Source organism: Melospiza melodia, chromosome 9, assembly GCF_035770615.1.
Source record: "Melospiza melodia melodia isolate bMelMel2 chromosome 9, bMelMel2.pri, whole genome shotgun sequence".
Lineage (NCBI taxonomy): Eukaryota > Metazoa > Chordata > Aves > Passeriformes > Passerellidae > Melospiza > Melospiza melodia.
In genome coordinates, this window is record NC_086202.1 from 1868323 (window position 1) to 1883917 (window position 15595).

The window sequence follows — 15595 nt, forward strand, 5'->3', positions numbered from 1 at the left end:
TAAATAATAAAGGGATGCCAGGACCGAGGGAATGGCTGGAGCTGTGTCAGGGAGGTTTAGGGTGCATTTCAGGGAAAGGTTCATCCCCTAAGGGCGCTGGCACTGCCCAAGGAACGGACATGGCCAGAGCTCCAGGAGTTTGGACAGTACTCTCAGTGGGACTTTTGGGATGTCTGTGCAGGGCCAGGAGCTGGACTCAACCCTTGTGGGTCCCTCCCAGCTCCAGAATCCTCCATGATTCTGTGTGAGTCAGTGTTTTTAATCAAAAGAATTCCTAGGGTGGAATTTTGAGGACGACAGCTCCAAGAAGGGAGAGGAGCGCTGGAGCGTTTGCGCATTTGGGGTTGGACAAAAAGCTCATTTTGTGCTTCTTGGAGGGTTTTCTTGAGGCTGTAAGGAAGGCACCAAGCCAAGCATCTGGTCCCCGTGTCCCACCCCAGTTAGGAGGCTGTTAAATGACTCTTTACACACACATTCCTGTCAGCACACCACAAAAAAGATCCAAGGATACATCCTCCCAACACCCCTTTGTTCCAACGCTCGCAGTAAATGGGCTCCTGATCAAAGTGAGGCGAGCACTAATTGGAAATCAAAAGTCCATTAGCATTGGAAATGCCATTTCTACGGCGGGCTGGAGAGTTTTTTTGCAAATAATTTGTTTAGGCCCCAAACTAACCATCATTAAATGAATGAAAGTCTCTATACGGACACCTTTTGACATTAATTTAGGCTGGTAATGTATCAGATTAGAGTTTAATATGAAATTCTGACTTGAGTAATTAAAATCTTATTACTTAAGTGGATATTCTCAGTTTAATGGGGATGCAGGGAATCAGTTTGCCCTGTTCTACCCTTAGTCAATAGTGAGGATTGAACCCAAAGCAGGAGGAGAGGGATGAGATCAGGCACCAAGGATGTTGGGCCCTTCTCCCACCCAGTTTTCACAGCAGTTGAGGATACACAGTCATCTTTAAAATGTTCATTTCTTCTGTTCACAGAACTGGGTAAAAGTAGCTTCTTGAATCTAATATGCAAATTTTAAGCAAATCTAGGACAAAAGAAGGGAAAAAAACACTTTTTAATGTTTTTTAAAATTTTGTACTGAGAACTCTGCAAGACTACCAAGAGGGAGAAGAAAAAAACAACTCAAAATAACCAAGAGTAAAAAAACTAATAATTAAATATAGGGAAAATAAACCTGACTGTCCCAAGCAGGGAAAATCTGGACAAAAATATACCGAAGAAAACATGAAATTCCAGTGCCATCTATGGGAAATATATGTATACATAGAATTAGGGGAGGCACTGATGCAGAAAACAGAATTATTTTAAAGCCAAGAGAAATCTTGGAAAAAAGTCATGGAGTAGTGTAAGTTTTAAGCATTGAGTTCAGGTAAAAATCCATGTGGATGTGACAAAGAAAGTGCAACTGAGTCACTCAACCCAGTTTTGGGCCACAACTGGTTAGCTGATGGGCAACACCTCTCTCCAGCTGGGACTTGCTGGTCTGAATCTCCAGCAAAGCCAAGTCCCAGTCCAGGACATTGAATTTCCACATGGGACATGGAAAGGTATCCATGTGTGCTCCTGCATGGGGTCTCCAGGCTTGCCCTCCCAAATTCCTTATATTACAATATAATAATACATTCCCATTGTATTACAATGGGAACGTGCATGAACAACATCTGAGTCAGGAGTGGGGAATCCAGCCTGCTGCATGTAATGTGCTTTAGGAACTTTTGGGATGAAAGTGCCTTATAAATGCCAGATAAAGCATCATTACTTTCACTTCAGCTTTTACAGCTTTGGCAAAAGCGTTCCTGTCAGGATGAAACTTGGCCTGCTTCTCCTGGGTTTGGGAGGGAATCTTTTTTTCCCAAATCCGAGGAATCTGGTTTGGCTGAATTTCAGTTCATTTAATGCAAAAAGGTTGAAAACATTTGACACTGAGACCTTTTTCTGAACTCAGCTCAAATCAGCTTTGTCTCAAAATGCCAAATCTGGAGAGCTCTTGCTCAGCTCTTTTTTGGAAGATTTTCCAAAAGAAAAAAATCCTTCCCCTTCATTTCTCAATAACATATGTCCCACTTGCCATTCTCAATCTATTTTCTCAAATAATTCACTACTGTTGGTAGATACGGTATTTTTACACTTCAGACTGAGCAACAGATATTGAAATCTGCTTAAATGATATTTGAAAAGCAGTTTGCAGAAAGGACACCCCATCATCCAGTGTCCCATCCAATCACAGGGAGCACTGGCGCTGCACTTGATCCAAGACTGTGGAAATCAATGTTGGGACTTGTTTCAACAGCATTCAGCTGCTGGCACACGTGAAATGAAGCACAAGAGGTCCTGAATTTAGTGGATTTTTGACTCTCTTTTGGAGGAAGAAACAGTGACTGAGGAGCTGGGAAGGGGCTCAGGCCTTGGCAGGGCTGCCCAGGGCAGAGGTGGTGGAGTCCCCATCCCTGGAGGTGTTCAGGAATCGCTGGCTGTGACACAGTGCTCTGATCTTGTTGACAAGGTGGTTTTCAATCAAACTCTTACAATCTCAATGCTTCTATGATTTAACAAAAATTATATTTGGAAAGAAGGGAGAATTTTTAACAATATACAAATGTGTGTGTGTGTGTGCATGTGTTTATGCAAAAATAAAAATATACACAAACAAAACAACCAGAAGCATATTTGGAAAGCAGTAAACTATTTACTGTTAGAGAACCACTATTCCCAGTACACCCAGCAGAGCTCACCAGGGAGTTTTGAGGAGCAAACACGGCATTGTGAACATTTTTGCAGTGCTGAAGTGGAGCAGGAACAGCAAAAATTGTCATGGCAAATGCTGCTCCAAAGACCAGATTATCCTTGGAAAGGTGTTTGAATTGCCATGGGATGCTGGGAGGACAACCCAGAGCCACCATCCAGGCACAGGGCAGGAGGAGATGAACAGGGATGAAACAAGTGACCAGAGAGGAAGAGGAAGGAAGTTGGTGAACAAAACTTCAACCAATTGAGGAGAGAACAAGAAACCTTGGACTTTCTGGCATGTATTCTGAAATTAAATATACTGCTGGCATTTCTAACTGGCTCTCACAAGGGCTTGGACATCACAATTTTCTTGCTGAGATAGGAAAGCTGGCTCAGGAAAACAGGATGGACATGTTTTGTTTTTTTCCCCCCCTTGATTTTGTGTTAAAGACATAGATTGACCGTGTAAGAATCACCTTAGTGAAGCTGTGAATGATTTACGACACGGGCAGCCCCGCAGAAGTGCGGGGAGCAGACGGGAAGTGCCGTGCTGGTTTTTGTTCTACACAGCTCAGCCAGAAAAATCCATTAAGTCCAGGCACTCAAAAAGGACAAAATCTCCTCGACACTTGTGTGTTTTTTCTCCTTTTACTGCTCTCCTCAGCAACAGGACCCTTTTTGCAATGTGTTAGACAATGTCTGTCCTTTCCTTCTCTTGGTTCACCTGCTGATGAGCCACATCCCCCACTAACACAAACTGATGTTTTTGGGAGTTTATGGTGCTTTTTAACACAGAAAACAGAAAGTTCCTCCCATCTCTGCGTAGGTAATTCTCAGTCCTTCTGAAGTAGCTGCTAAGCATCCTGGCTTTGCTTCTCTAACCAGTGCAGATTATGAGCAAACACAGAAAGGGCTCCAACAGCCAGAATTACAAAATCACTTGATTGAACTGACCATTCTAAAGGATTTCCACACTCCCCCAGCATTTTAAACACACACAATAATGGTAAAACATTTCACTGCCACATCTACATGTGCTTCTGGAGGCACATTGGACCAGTGCTGAAATATTCCCAGTTTTCCTGTGAAGGTTCGGAGCTACCACAAGGAGTGTGGGTGTCTTCATTTCTCCAGGGTGCAATTGGCCTTGGCTGCTTGGAGTGGCTTTGCTGGAACGGGGACTGGTGGAATCTCATCCAGGAGCCTGTGGACCACAGAGAGCTGATCCACAGCATGTGCTGGTTGACAAGTCCCTGGCAAATCATCCCACATGTTTTGGAGACGGACCTGAGGAGCAACAGGATAAGAGGAAATGGCCTCAAGTTACAGCAGGGGAGGTTTAGATTGGATTTGGGGAAAATTTCTTCATGGAAAATGTTGTCCAGCCCTGGCACATCAGCCCCAAGCAGTGCTAGAGTCCCCATCCCTGGAGGGATTTAAAATCCATGTGGCACTTGGGAACATGGAACCGTGGTGGCCTTGGCAGTGCTGGGGAAAAGCTGGACTCAGTGATCTTAGAGGTTTTTCCAACCAAAATAATTCTGTGATTCTATTATTTAATTTCGGTATTTGGAGAGGAAGAGACAGTAAAAATGCTAAACTTCAGGATTTGAAATTTTAAATCACTCTACTGCTGTGCAAATAAAGCAAAGTGACAACCAGAATGGGTCAGCACAGGCAGGAGAGCTGTCTCTGCTGGGCTGCTTGGAGTCCACAACCCCTTGAGAGGGAAAGGAAAACTCAGAGATGAGTAGGATGGGGGCTGAGGTGGAGCAGGGCATGGCCAGGGGCACACAAACCATCCATACTCCAAAATGACCATTCCCTTCCTCTTCCTAACTCCTCTGATACCTCATCCTACCAGATACAGGGGTAGGACAAAGGGAAGCCTGCGCTGCCTGATCAGCTGCTGAGGAGGGCTCTGAGGAAGAGCAAGAGCATTTTGTCTTTGTGAAAACAGAAAGTCAGAATGTGCACAAACCACTTCCCAGCAAGGGAAGACACGTTAGAATTAAAATTAAGAATTAAATTTAGAGGGAAATGAAATAAAGGAAAGCTTTCAAACACTAAAGAAAAGAGTTTTTATATTCTATCTACCCATGTTTTCTGATGAGTGCCTGCATTGCATCTTTTGGGAGAGGAGGGGTATTTTCTTAGGTTCCTGAAAAAAAAAGATCTATTTTATAATTACTAAAATAAAATGAAAAGGTCAATCATGACAAACAAGACATGCTGTGATTATCAAATCTGCTGAGTTTAAGTGTCTTTTCTGGTGTATAGCTGGCATTAAGGGAATATTTTTTTTACCTTTTTCTTCGGAGCTGAGTTGCAGAGGTCATGGCAAACCAGAGCTAGGGCTATTCAAAATTATGTTCATGCTTATAAACTATCCTGACTGCTACAGGCTTTGCTATTTTCTTTAGAGACAAAACATACCCTCACACTCACTCATCAGTATGTAGTGGAGCAATTTCAGGAGCCTGAGCTTTGTTTTTCTTTTAATTTTATTTGAACTCTTCCAAATCCTGGAAGGGTTTCAAATCTGAGAGGGGTCTTACCCAAGGACTCATTTTTAAAGCAAATCATACAGCGCAGGGTTCCCTTTCCTGGATGCTATGCAAATGTCAAGCTCAGCCATCGATGCAGTGGGACAGGTTTTTGCCACTGTCTCTGCAGTGGGTTTCCATTTAAAACCTTCACTGTCACCCACCTGTCCCAGCTCCCAAACCCAAACCCAGCTCTGTCCTCCTGCTCCTCCCTGGGAACACCTGGGTAGTCCAGAGGGTAACAACACTTTGATGCTCTCCTTTGGCATAGCACTAAAAATAATACTTTTTCAAAGGAAAATAATGGGGAGAGAAATGAGGGAGGCGAGCAGCTCATGCACTACAGCAGCAATGGCAACACTCCCCAGGAATTTTCACAGTACACTTAACTGCAATTTTGCTCCATCTAAAAATATTGATTGTTGGATTCTATAATAAATATTAGAGGTTGATGAGTAAAACTGAGTGTTTTCTAAGACTGGTATAGATTGTATTCTACCAGATACTGTGATATAGATTATGGAATGAATAATGACCATCCCATTCCACCTTAGCCATGGCAGGGACACCTCCCACTGTCCCAGGCTGCTCCAAGCCCCAGTGTCCAGCCTGGCCTTGGGCACACCCAAGGGGGAAGCCACAGCTGCTCTGGGCACCAATCATCACAGGGAATAATTTCTTCCTAATCTCTGATCCAAACCCACCTTCCTTCAGTCAAGGCCATTCCCCTTGTCCTTTCACTACATGAATTTATGAACTACATGCCATTATATTTTCCACCTAGATATAATATTATGTCCTAAAAGGGGCATAAATCATAATATTTTTAGGAGTCTCTTTCATGCTAATGTCCCAGTCTCTAAGCACTCACAGGACTTGTATCCCAAGGCTGATGCCTTGTCCCCTGCTTACAAACCTGTGATGCACCACCAGTCCTTCATCTCCAGCAGGACACCTCAACCTCTTGAATTTTCAGGATGCGCTGAGCTTGGTTTTCCACCACAGTTCCAGGGATGGACAAACAGCTGTACAATATCCTCTAAAACCATGTCCAGGCTCTGCTTACAAGTGTTTTGGAGCACAGTGAAACACCAGACAGTTTTTCCTGCAGCACTATCATCCCATTTTACAACCCTTCACTCACTTCATGTACCAAATGTAACATTGGCAGAGAACAAGAGAAACAAAATCATTTAATTCTGTCATCCTACACCACTGTCATCAAATGAGAGACTGGAAAGGAGGTCAATAGCAAAGGTACAATAGCTGCAGTGCTGAAATATTTTGGATTATTCCTCTATGATACTGTGTTGTTTTCCAAGAGGGAAGTGAGGGCAATGTGTGTGAGAAGACCATTAGAAAGGAAGAAAAAAACCATCAGGAAAGATCAATGCTTGACTGAGCTATTTTATTAAATTCCCCCTGGATTTAGTCCGAGACTTAAGGCATGATACGATCAGAGCAGATTGCCTTGGGTTATTCCACTCTGAAGTTGTCCATATATCTGACATTGGTCATGACATATTTAATTTGAACTGGAAGTTCAGATTTAATGGTTGAATTCAAGTGGAACGGGAGCACAGAACCAAGTCGGGACTCACTGTCCATGACTATTGCTGCTCACCTCCCTCAGCAGGCATCCGTGCTGAGGGGGGACCTGGGAAGAGATCCCTGAACAGCCTTGGATGCAGGGTGGGAATCCCAGGAATGAGCAGCAGGACCCAGAGTGGCTTCCAAGGGTGAGCTCACCCTACCAAAACCTTTGCGTGATGCAGTTTGCAGGAATGAGGTGGAACTTTGGCTTCCACAGCGCCAAGAGGAATTTTACTACTGAGTGTAATGGCGTTATCCTTGATGTGAAATCCCCAGGAAAAACAAAGCTGAGCAAAACAAAACAAAGGGAATATTTCCAGGCTGCCTGGTTCAACTGCTTTCTCATTCCCAGTGAAATTTTATTTGGATACAAGCAAATAATTTTGTCCATTGGTTACTGTACCAAACAGCTGTTGCTGTTCTATCCCAACTGGCTGGATTTAAGGGTATTTTAAATATTGTGCTGGGCAAGATTTAGCACATAAACACTGTTATCTACTGAAAAATGAGAATCAAGTTCTTATGAACACATTACCCTGTGTCAAAATAGTGTCAGTAGAGCAGAACTGAAGGTATAATTAGGAGCAGAAATCTTGTCAGTAGCAGAATTTAGCCTTAGCAAGAGTATTTCTAGACTTACTTTCTCTCACCACACATTTTCCAGCCCCAGTTATGCTCAGCCTAATAGGCACTGGTAACATCTTGCACTGACCTCCCCACAGTGCAGGAGTCAGCAGTGCCAAGTCTTTTCCAATGCTTGGGAGGACCCTGCTGGCTCCTGCACTTATCTGGATTCAGTGGGGTTTGACCTCTCCATGAAATCATTATGGAAACAAATCCATGTGCATTCCCTCCACAGCCAGCAACAAACACAATGAGGAACAAGGAAGAGAGTGAGCATTCAGAATGTATCAGTGCTCCTTGTCTGGAGGAGGTAAACCCAAACAGCTTTAATTTTGATTTCTGCACTGATTTTACAAAGCCAGCTTTTCTCAGCATCATTGTTTTGTCTTTTTTTCTTCTAATTTGGTTGCTGTGACAAACACAAAGCCTTGTGTGGCTACAAGTGCGGGGTGAGGCACTGATATCTGTCCTTCAGGGGTTTTAATTTCACATATTGTCAGCTGTGTTGTGCTGTTTAAGGTGAGAGAAGGGAAGGGGACACATCCCTCCCTGGCTGTCCAGCCACAGACAGGGACAGGGACAGGAGGGAGAAGAAAATTCACATCTGGAGGTTTCACACTCCCACAGCACATTCCTTTGACAGCCTCTCCACCTTCCCATTGCTGCCTCCAACCCCTCCATGGAGATGGTGGCCCCACATCATTCCTGTGTTCTGAAAACCTGGGAATGCTCCCACCTCCCATGAATTCCTGATGCCAAAGACTTCTCAGGAGCACAGCCCTGAGCTCCAGGAGCTGTTCCTCACAGCCAACCCCTCACCACCCACCCCGGGGTGATGTGGGGGGCACAGGGCTGGCAGACCCAGCTCCCCCAGCACCCCAGCCCACCCACAGCCCCTGCACACATCACCCACAAGTGGCACTTAGACTTTTGGACAGCACCATTAATGTGAGAGGCACTTATAGAGATGGATCGGTATCCACCTGATGGCTGAGGTCGTTTTCTCCTCCCATATGATTCATTGGGAGGGAATTAGGGAAAAATGGGAAAAGTATGCTGATGTAATGGTGCATTTTTCAGGAGCTCGTTCATTGTCTTCACCTTGAGCTTTCAGATGGGCTGAAGTTACGAGGCAAACAATAGGAAATCTTCCTTTAAAATCGTGCTAAGGAAGAAAAAAAATAAAAAATAAGAGAGCTCCTTTATAGCCTGCCTCAACTCTGACTTATCAAACGCAAGGTGTTTGTTAGATGCAACAGGTTCCTTGCTACGAAGCAGTGTTCTTACATTCCTCACACCCCCTGTAGGCTTTGAAATCAGTGTTCAAAGTGGACTTTCTGAATTCATGAAAACCCACAGGTCTATAATACATCCCTAATGGAAGTCAAACATGACACCCTAGAGATAAAACACAGTGGCCTTACCCTCTGTTCACAGTAGGTGTCTGTGTATAATAAATATTTTATTTTACTACAAAAACAAATAACTAAACATACCCCCTGTGTTTGTTCTGAACTCTACAGTAGCTTTTGTGAGTTTACTATATTTCAAAGCTGAGATAGGAAACCACAAAGTCACGTCAGTTATAATCCATGCTTGCACAAGGCAAGGCAGCTCTGATTCCAGCCCCACCAAGCTCCTGGGACCTGGATGGCTCTGGGCCTCCAGGAGGGGACCCATGAGGAGCCCAGATGTGGCGTGGAAAGCCCACCAGGCACAGCCCCAGCTGGCAAGGGATTCATAACACCAAAAACATCCTGTACGTTTTGATGCTTTCAGTGGTAGGTGGTGGTCCTGCAGAATCTCAGCCAAACTGGAGTGTGTGCTGAGGGGTCTGGGGCACTCTCATTCAAGGGGGGACACCCAAATTACATGGATGAGCTGACATCTAAAGAGAAGCAGAGTGTCTTCTCTGAGCTCCCTCATCATGGCCATGCTCTTGGTTTTACTTGTGACTATCACACTTCTCCACTATTTCTTAATTTCTTGGGATATTTGCTCTGAGAGAGGCAAGTGTACACTGAAATGATCCCCCCCCTTTTCTTCTCCAGCTTCAGGAGCTCTTCAGTTGTGGGCCTACGGTTATGGAGAACCTCATTATCTTCAAAAAAAGGTGGAAGAAGCCTGCTGGAAAGGTGAGCCATGATGAGGGCTGTCCCCCACCTCAGACCAGGCAGCACAGCCAGGGCTGGCAGCAGGATCTCCTCAGCCTAACCCTGGTGGACACATGAGGTACAAAGCACACCTTCTGTGAGAATATGGAATTATTGACTGAGCTGGGCTGGAAGGGACCTCAAAGATCATTTAATCCAACCCCCTAATACCTTCCAATAGGCCAGGTTGCTCCAAGGCCTGGTCCATTGGAAGGTGTTGGGCCAGGCCCAAGCCAGGCCTGTCCAACCCGGCCTTGGACACTTCCAGGATGGAGCATCTACCACCTCTCTAGGTATATTGTTCCAGTGTTTTGTGTTCTGCTGTTCTACCTCCTGAGGTGTCCACACTGCTCGTGTGGCTATCTGGATACACTTTTATCCCATTTTTCTATCCACTTTTATCCCATTGCCGCAGGTGACAGACACAGGCAGGGGAAAGGCACCCTCCTGGTCCATCCCCACCTTGGATACCATCCCTCAGCTGAACCTGGAGCATCCTGCACCACAGAACTCAAACACTTCCCCATCCAGTCCCCAGTGCTGATCAGAGAAATCTGCTGCCTCCATCGCCCATGGATCAGCTCAGGAGACATCACTCTTCCTCCAAGGGCAGTGTCGAACCACCCAACTTTTAAATAGGGATATATATGGAAAGGAAACGGAGAAATGTGCAGTAAATGTGCAGTTGCTGATGAATCACTGAGTTCTGACAGCTTTACACAGATATAACTGCACCCGGCCAATTTCTCAGCTGGTGTAAACTGGCATCCATCCATGGCCTGTAATGAAGGCAGCCCAATTTACACCAGCCAGCTGACCCATTTTTATTGATTTTCAATGATTTACATCGGGCTCAGGATGGAGTAATACATCGTGGAATCAGGCCCACGAAGTATGGGCCCTAACCTTACATTATCAGGGAATTCCAAATTAGGATTTCTTGGTCTATCGTTATTTCATGCTTTTACATCTATCAAAAATGAGCTTTTCTAAGTGCTGCACCGTGAGGGTGTCATTATCTAGACACAATAATAAGAGAGTCAGGCACTGTAAAAACCCTGAAACCTTGACTTGTGGATTTATACAAGACAGTTAATGTTATTTTAACATAGTATTTGGTATGTACTTTTATATGTTTCAGTGGCTTATATCATCATTCTTACTGCACTAAAACTTCCGTGTCCTTTTTCTTAAATAATATCCTTGTGTAAATTTTTTGTAAGCTCTAGGTTTATTTTATGACCCATAAACTTTGACAATATATTAAAATCTTGGAGGAATTTAATATCAGGAGGTTATCTTTAAAAAATCATTTCTCTGTGTTATAGAGACTTAGACACATTGAGTATGTTAAAAGGTTTAATAGCTGTTTATAAATTTTACTGCAACTGTCAATAACTTCATAATATATTAAACCAGTTAATAGGTCAACAGAAAATATTTATAACTTGCTATAAACTGTTTACCCAGGAAATAAACTTAATTTCTAATGATAATGAAACATAAAAGTCAATGAATATGAATTTTAATAATTTATCCTAATTTAAACACTGTTTTACCATTTGTTGTAAAACACTGAGCAGAGGTAACTGATTTTTCTAGCTCTGGGAAAAAAATCCCAGAAAGTATCATCAGTGACAGGAGTTTACATTGTACTGCAAGAAGATATTAGGAACACTGATCCAAAACAAGTCATATGGATAAGAAATTTAGGTAAGAAATATACACTTGGAAAGACTTGGATAATTTTAGATAACACCTCCTCTTCCATATAACTTCTGCAAAGCTGAATTTTTGCCATTTGCAATGTTTTCACACCAAAATCCCATCTTTTATTCCAGTATAAGCCTAAGCCTGATCGTGCAGTATCCCACGTCACTCTTGGACTGCAAGAGGCACCACCCAAATGCTGGTGTTGGTCCATTTCTCCCAGGATGGAAAATCCAACCCCACCTTTCTATCCAGGGGCAAAATTAATTCCTATTGACGCTCTGGATGCGGCCAAAAATATCAGGATGCACAAATAGCTGCAGATCCCCCAACTTCCCAGTTAGGAAACAGCTTTATTCCCATTTTGCTCCCAACCTGCATCACATCATTGACTATTTTAGCTGTTTTCCAGAGAGAAAAGGTCAAGTCTTCCCAAGATGCCATATGGATCCTGCTCATTCCCAAGCAGACTGTGCCTGGTCAGTCACCCCAGCTCTGAATTTCCTGTTCTTGCCCCTCCATCCCATGGCCACAGCCACAAGAAAGGACTGGCAGGACTCTCGCTGTGGTTTTCACACTACAAAGTTGATGAGCTGCACCCAATTAATTTTTTATATTTAATATTAGGCTTTATTAATCTAGTATTTTATTAATAGAATTTCTAAATATTTAATGCCAATTTTTATATGTAATACTAAGACTTATTAATCTCCTAAATTTTATTAATAGAATTTTTGTAACATTTTTTTTCTTTTTTCTTTGCCTCCCCCTTTCAGACCATTTCTGTGTTCTTAAAACATTGTGACACTGGAGCAAAAAAAAACCACATAACCCATCCTCTTGGACTGGGATGAGCGAGGACAGCATTACCCTTCCCTCCCCATTCCCAGCCCAATGAGAGTGCTGTGGCCTTGTTTCCTCCCTGTGAATGCTGCCAGGGTGACTGCAGCCCTCCCTCCCCTCCTAACGAGCCCTAATTATACTTTATTTGTGCCTTGAGAGCAGCTCAATCAGCTCCCCTGTTAGGGAACTCTCTGGCTGCACGTTCCTGAGGCGCTGTGTGGATGCCATCCCACCTGCAATAGGGCTTTTTTTCAGCCCCCAAATTAGCACCACAGTCACATAGCAAATTGGAATATGCATGTGGCCTCACCACTGATATGGCGTTGCCTTCCCCTCTTCCTGACACTTTTGATGTTGCTCCCTTTCATCGTCGTCACCGTCCTGCTTCTGCAGCAGACTTCACAGCTAAGGCCTTGTGCAGGGCATAATTAGGAGCTGCAGGACCAAGGCATGAAGGTTGGGCTCTTGTTTTTCAGCTCAGGGAAGGGCAGCTGCTCCCTGGGCTGGCTGGGTGGGTGGGGACGGTGCCCACCCCGTGGGGACACCCTGGGCTCCCTTGGCTGCGCCTTGGCTGGGCTGCACGGCCACCAAGGGGCTCAACTCGGGCACCCTCTCCTCAGTGACCTGGGCTGAGGTGAGGGGAACACCCCAAAAGCGTCTGACCTCTCCCATGGTCTCACCTCTGCCATCCCAGGACTCCCCATCCCAAATCGGGCTGGGGAAGGGAAGGGGAAGGGGAAGGGGAAGGGGAAGGGGAAGGGGAAGGGGAAGGGGAAGGGGAAGGGGAAGGGGAAGGGGAAGGGGAAGGGGAAGGGGAAGGTCCCTTACTGCTCTGGCAGAGCCAAGGGTACCCTTCCTTCCCTCTAACAAACAAGGGACAAGGCTTGCCACCTCCTAAGTATCATTTCCTCACCTTTAAAAAGATATAAATACACATTTCAGTGTAATAACCCCTTTTCCTTGCATTTCACCCTACATCCAGCATCCACCTGCCCCTTCCCATTTGGAAATTTTCTTCTAAATAACACAGTTTTGCTATAGTGCAGTAAAAACAGGGAGTTTTCAGTTTGCTGTTGCATAAGAGGCATCCAAATCTCCCAAAGAATAACCATTTATCTAGGAAAAGTGCTGAACAAACAGGATTTATTGCAATAGTGCAGTTGGCTGATCACATCATGTTTGTTTTTCTGGAAAGGGATGGTATTTGGAAAATAAACTTCTTTTTGTAAGAAAACCTGTGTACCTATCCAACAAAAATATCCTGTTAGTGTGAAGGAAGGACACCAGCAGCCCTTCCCAGCTGTCAGACCCTTGGAGAGCAGACCTGGGGGTGAAGGCACTGGAAGCCAAGGAAGTTGGAGTAGCTTCCAGACTATTCATTCCCAAACTGAAGGGGGTGTGGACAGCTGTGGACAAGCCTCATGCTCACCATAACCTCTCTTTATTCCTGCACCATGACTTGAAAGAGACAGTTTGGGTTTGAACCAAAGGAGGAGAAATTTGGGGTACACAGCAGGAAGAAATCCTTCCCTGGGAGGGTGGGCTGGACACTGGGGCTTGGAGCACCTGGGAGAGTGGAAGGTGAGATTTAAGGTGAGATTTAAGGTCCCTTCTAACCCAAATCATTCAATGATTCCACGATTTGGGTATAATTTCAATACCTGGCCAATGCTTTTTGGTGTTGCAGGATCCATAATCCCTTTACAGACCCTTGTATGCCATGCTGGGCTCACCCCTTGCTGCTTAATGGAAAATGTCCTTTTTCAGTGGTTTTAAGACAAAAAAAAAAAAAAGAGATGTTCCCACTATTATAAATGGTTATGGTAAAGCCTAAGGATAAAAAAAAAAAAAAAAAAAAAAAAGAGGAAGACACAGCTGTGTGTTTACTCAAAACACTTCAGTATAAAATAATAAAGTACTAAAAACAAAATGTACCTCATCCTTCTGCCACCCCACTGGGCACCACACCGAGGGGGTCTCTGGCACGAGAGCAATTTTCTTACAATACCTCACATTCCACAAAATTAGGCACTGTCTATGTGTTAAGGAGGGAGCGTCAGATCAGTGCTGGCTTTGAATTCCCTTGCTTTTGTCAGCCTCATTATTACAGCTCGAATGTTATTAAAATGCTGCTCTTCGTCTGTTAATAATCATTTCACTTCTCTATCTCTGCCACATGAACTTTAGAACACTGTGAAATGGGTTTTGTAGTTGCATGTTTTTTTCAAGTTCATTGATCAAACATTTGTACATTTTAATGTTATAAATAATTGAACAGCCTTCATTTTTCAGTGTTAAAATTAACTTTTCTGTTCTGCCTTTTAAAACTAGAACAAGGGGAAGTGTAATTTAAGCCATGAAAAGGCTGCAAAATACGTGAAACTCTCTGTAACCCTTTTCTGTGAGACTCTCCTCGTTTCACTTTGATTCTTGCCGAGACTGAAGTGTGTACAGCCAGCCCTTGACAGGCTCCTCCAGCAGGTTACTTGCTAGAGGAGTTCACCTATTTTCAGAGAAGTCTTTAAACATGGGATGGATACAAGGAGACTGTTTGAAGCCACCCAGCAGGTTTGGAAAAGCTGGGGGCAGGGAGGAGCTGGAGGAGGTGGGAGCAGCAGAGCCAGACAGGGATGTTCGGATGAAGGACAGCAGTTTGTGTCTCTGTGCACATTTTTCCTCCCTTCTTAAAGTGTGTGGTAAATAAGAATAAAACCTTTGGAATGAACGAGCCCAGGAATGCCCCAGGATGGAGAGAATAGGAAGAGGATAGCATAAGGTTGCTTCTGGGAAGGAGAGCAAGACTCAAACCTGCTCTGGCATCCTGTGAGGACAGTGAAAAGCAATTAGGTTTGACATAAAATTCCCATTCCTGGTGGTCCCAGACCTACTAGCTGCACCAAAAATTTAACCAAACGAGGTGGCAAGAAGGTTTGTTCCTGTTTCAGCCCTCAAAAGGGGCTGAAGAGCAGACAGAATAGTGTCCTGCTGTTAGCACAAGTCTGGGAAATCGCCAGCAAAATTAACATTAGTTGGGTTTGTGAAACAATTTGGTGATGTCGAGTGGGATCTTTCACTACAGATCTAAGACTGACTCTAAATCCAGGCCAGACACAACCTCTCAACTCAACCAGAGCTAATCAGCAGTGCTGGTGCACGAACTGCTGGAACGAGTCAGTGTGGAGCAAGAGGAATATTTCCAATTTTTGGAAGAATATCACAAGCAGATGCTTATCCAACACGTATCAGAAGACACTCAACCTCCTTCATTGAGGGGCTGTGCTGGGAATTTTCCTGAGAGGGAGTTCCCATGGGGGATGACTGAGGATTCCTGACTCCAGCCAGGGTGGAGATACTGTGGGAAAGGCAGATCCCAAA